This window comes from Rhinolophus sinicus, linkage group LG03 (genome assembly GCF_036562045.2).
Source record: "Rhinolophus sinicus isolate RSC01 linkage group LG03, ASM3656204v1, whole genome shotgun sequence".
In the NCBI taxonomy this organism is placed as follows: domain Eukaryota; kingdom Metazoa; phylum Chordata; class Mammalia; order Chiroptera; family Rhinolophidae; genus Rhinolophus; species Rhinolophus sinicus.
The window spans coordinates 37,343,080-37,347,031 of NC_133753.1; the positions used below are offsets into that span (position 1 = coordinate 37,343,080).

Consider the following 3,952-nt stretch of genomic DNA (forward strand, 5'->3'; position numbering starts at 1 on the left):
CTCACAATGTGACTTGAAGTTTTATGAATTATTCAAATGTAAATGACAAATGTTTCCAAAACCTAATTTAAATCTTGTATGTTGACAGAGGCATGTCAATGCTTCGGAAGCAGACTTTGACTACTTCTAAATATTAAAATTTTCCTATCGGTGTCTTGTCTCCTCAAGGAGATTGGGAGCTCCTTAGCAGAAGCACTGGGTCGTACATTTATTAGCTGGCGAATACTAATTGGCTAGATAATGAAGACTAGTTATTTGATCAGGACCTGTACTCTTGTCTCATAATAAAGGAGGAATATCTTCGTTCTTTAACTCAGATGTTCAATCCTGTAGCAAGAGAAGGAATTCTTGGGACAAAGACACTACATAGCCTGTAAAACTTATTATTCAAAATTCTTAAATTGAGGACCAAGGACATGTTCTTGGGGGCCACTGCATTCTTTATTAAAAGTTTTTGACTTTATATAAAAGACAATCTTTAAAAAAATAGTCATATTCTGGATCATCTGGATGACAACAGATGAAGTGCTGCTGTGCAATTTCAGCACCAAAATCTGTGATTGTTTGTAGTATTGTTGGATCCCAATAGTACTTTCACTCTTTCAAGCTAATGACTAAAGAGCACAGGCAAACTCAAATACATAAATCACACATCAGGTTTTTATGATGTTATCCAAAGAATGAAAGAGCATATGTGACAGTTAAAAAGATCATGATGAAAAGAATTGAAGAAATAGTAAAAATATAAGGAGCAAACGATGTCCTGGTACGTGGTCTGAAAAATGCTTTCCAGGAGTTCAGATCATTGTATTGGCATCTGCAACTTCAAAGAAGGTGGGAAGAGCAGACAGTAGTGTAGTCATGTTGCAAATGGTAACTCAGTTTCAAGAAAATATTGTCACATTAATTTAATGTTAATTTGAATTTTATTGGTTTTGCAATTTGTTTGTAATTAGTACACTTACTTTGGTTTTATAATTGAATAAGAGCTGCAATATAAGGAGTTCATAACTAGTTTTATGTTTATACATGTTAAAGTAACGCTATTACAAACATAACTACAGTCACTATCTGGGCTTCAGTGGGAGGTTCCCCCCCCTCCCCCCCCGTTAAACGTATTTGTACAGGATTCAAGTTTGAGAAACGATGATGCAACACTTACATCGTATTCTATTTCCATCCCAGAGAATTGATGTATTTTAAGGGTAATTTGAGTATGATAATAAATATGTAGATTATATATACATATGCATGTGAATATATACACACATCTATATATCTTACCAAAAAAGGGCTTTGAACTCCTAGAAGATGAGCTAGGTTTACACATTGACTGTTATAATAAAAGTTATAATGTTGCATCAGGGTATTAAGAATAAAGCCCAATGTGGCTAATCCTGACCCAGGACTGTAGTCTGTGCAGTGAGGTATGTTAATTCCTCTCCTAGTGTGGAGTTCTCTTTAACCCATTAGGATACCCTGCTTCTTGTTTGCATTTCTGTCTTGGGATTTTCATGCCCAATGCAAGCACCAGAAGGGAGAGTTCAGTGTGTCTGCTGTGCTGGAGGGATCTAAACAGCCCACCCTGTTTCAGCTGCTCATTGTCACCGTTCCATGTCTGAGGAATGGGAACCGAGGAGGTGCCCAAACATGAGTGTCATTTGATCGGGGCCTGTGCCTGATCTTTAAAAACAAACAAGAAAAATCATTCTTCATCTGATCCTCTTAACCTGAAGTTCTTGCCCTGGGGAGGACTCCCGGAGTCGGGAGGAAAGAAAGAGAAGACTAAAAAAGCCTCCCGTACAGAGGAGAGCAAATTGAAAGTCACAGAGGGGTATGCCTCAAGGCAGTTTGTAAATCCACTTCCTTTGTCATAACAAGAACAAATCCCACCTTTGAAGTTTTTTTTCTTTCTTGTTACAAGGGGAATGTCTTTTGTTTAATCCATTTTAGCCCTTAATACCTGACCTGGATCAATCCTGTTGGTTAGATTACACAGCGTTCATGCTGATTTTCAACTGGCCTGGGTATGGGGGGAGGGTGCCAGGTTGTGCCTCATTGGTTTGAAAAATCTCAAGAATAATCAACATCTATAACCAGACCACCTTTTTCTGAAAAACAAACCGTCCTTGTATACTAAAGTGAGTATTTTGGTGTGTTCTGTAAATGGTGTATTTTCAATGGTCCTTTAAAAACATATTCACTCTTCCCAGTGGCAGAAGAGACTGATGTTCATCACATAGTACGTAATGTCGCCAAGTAAAATTCAAGGACCACCTTCTCTCCCAGTCTCCACATCAGCTGTGGGTGCAGTTTTGAATAGCAGGGGACACTTAGCTTCTCAGTCCCTAGCCTCAGTGTCATATCTCTTTCCCACGGATCTGATTATTGAATAAGAAAGAAAAGAATAAAGCAAGACTCTTTATAAAGTGCAGTCTATTTCTTCAATTTCTAAAGAGGTTTTAGCTCCATTCCATATAAGAATTCTCAAAGCCAGCAACAAGCAAAGGTGAGCCCTCAGAATAAACCTCAAAAGGGCCAATTACTAGTTTGGCATTTTCCTAGGCGAGTGGCTATTAACTGGTACTTGTCAATGCCCATTGTCTGGCAAGTCACTTCAGGTTGCCTGAGTGCTGAGAAAACTTCCCAGAAAACCAAATAGCTGAGTGGGGAGGAGATGGACCTGGCTGCACTTATCAGTGGGACTTTCACTTACCCTCTTGTCCTGACGGAGTTCCAGACTTCCCAGCTACGCCCCTACAGCCTGGCCTGTCTTAGGAAAAAATCAGCCACATAGGAATGATCAGAAAACGGCCAGGGCAGCATGGTATGGAGCAGCCCTGGCTCACCCATTCCCACGTCCTGGGTGAGAGGTGTCAATGGGGCACCAGCTGCCACTGCCACGACCACTGGGTGCTGTCTTTATGCACAGGAAAAAGAGCGCAAACGCAGTGACACAAGCACACAAGTAAAGGATAAAGTATTTTGGGAGACAAATCTTCAAATATAATATTTTAATGCTTGGCAGCTAGACTCCTTTCCCTTTACTATGCCAACAGCGACTGGGGATCACAGCCAACGAGTTTGTGAAGGACGATCAGTGCTACTTGCATTGCAGTGTAATGTAGAGTTGTTAAAGATGATTCAGCTAGGACAGACATTTATGAGTGAGCAAGAATACCCGCCAGGAACTTCAACTTGGCAGTTTAATTGTAAATTTAATTTGATGGAGGACATGTATGCTCAGGACTCTATTGAACTACTAACAACATTTGGTATCCAGTTTAAAAAACAGGAGGAAGGAATTGAGACCCACTACATTGCAGAACTTCTTATGACATCAGGAGTAGCCCTCTGTAAAGGGTCAAATGGTTATCATTTCATAGTGATTATGACTTTGGCTACTTAATCAAAATCCTGACCAATTCTAACCTGCCTGAAGAAAAACTTGACTTCTTTGAGACCCTTCGACTGTTTGTTCCTGTCATTTATGATGTGAAGTATCTCATAAAGAGCTGCAAAAAATCTTAAAGGTGGTTTACAGGAAGTTGCTAAACAGTTAGAGCTGAAACAGATAGGACCACAGCATCAGGTAGGATCTGATTCATTGTTTACAGAGATGCCCTTTTTCAAAATGAGAGATGTATGAAGACCTCAGTGCCTTTTTCTCAGTTGGTTGTGAGGTTGAGAACATTACATGTCTTACAGTAAAATTTTTTGGGCAATAAGTACTTATTAAGTGACGATACAATTAGACATACCATATAAGTCACATCGACCACACTTGAATGAAAGTATTCAAAATTAAGTCATTCTGAAATGTAGTTCAGAAGGAAATAAAAAAGTTCTTTCTAGACTAAAACATTTTGAAATTGAAGCTACCTTAGAAATCACGTAGGTCCCACCATATTTCTGAAGTGAGAAAACTGAGGCCAGAGGCTAGTAACTTTTA

The 3,952-nt window shown here is 39.3% G+C and overlaps 1 pseudogene; it reads left to right on the top strand.

Moving 5' to 3' along the window:
- Positions 1 to 3,118: 3,118 nt before the first annotated feature.
- On the top strand, positions 3,119 to 3,649 carry LOC109444449 (CCR4-NOT transcription complex subunit 7; annotated as a pseudogene).
- Positions 3,650 to 3,952: the final 303 nt, after the last annotated feature.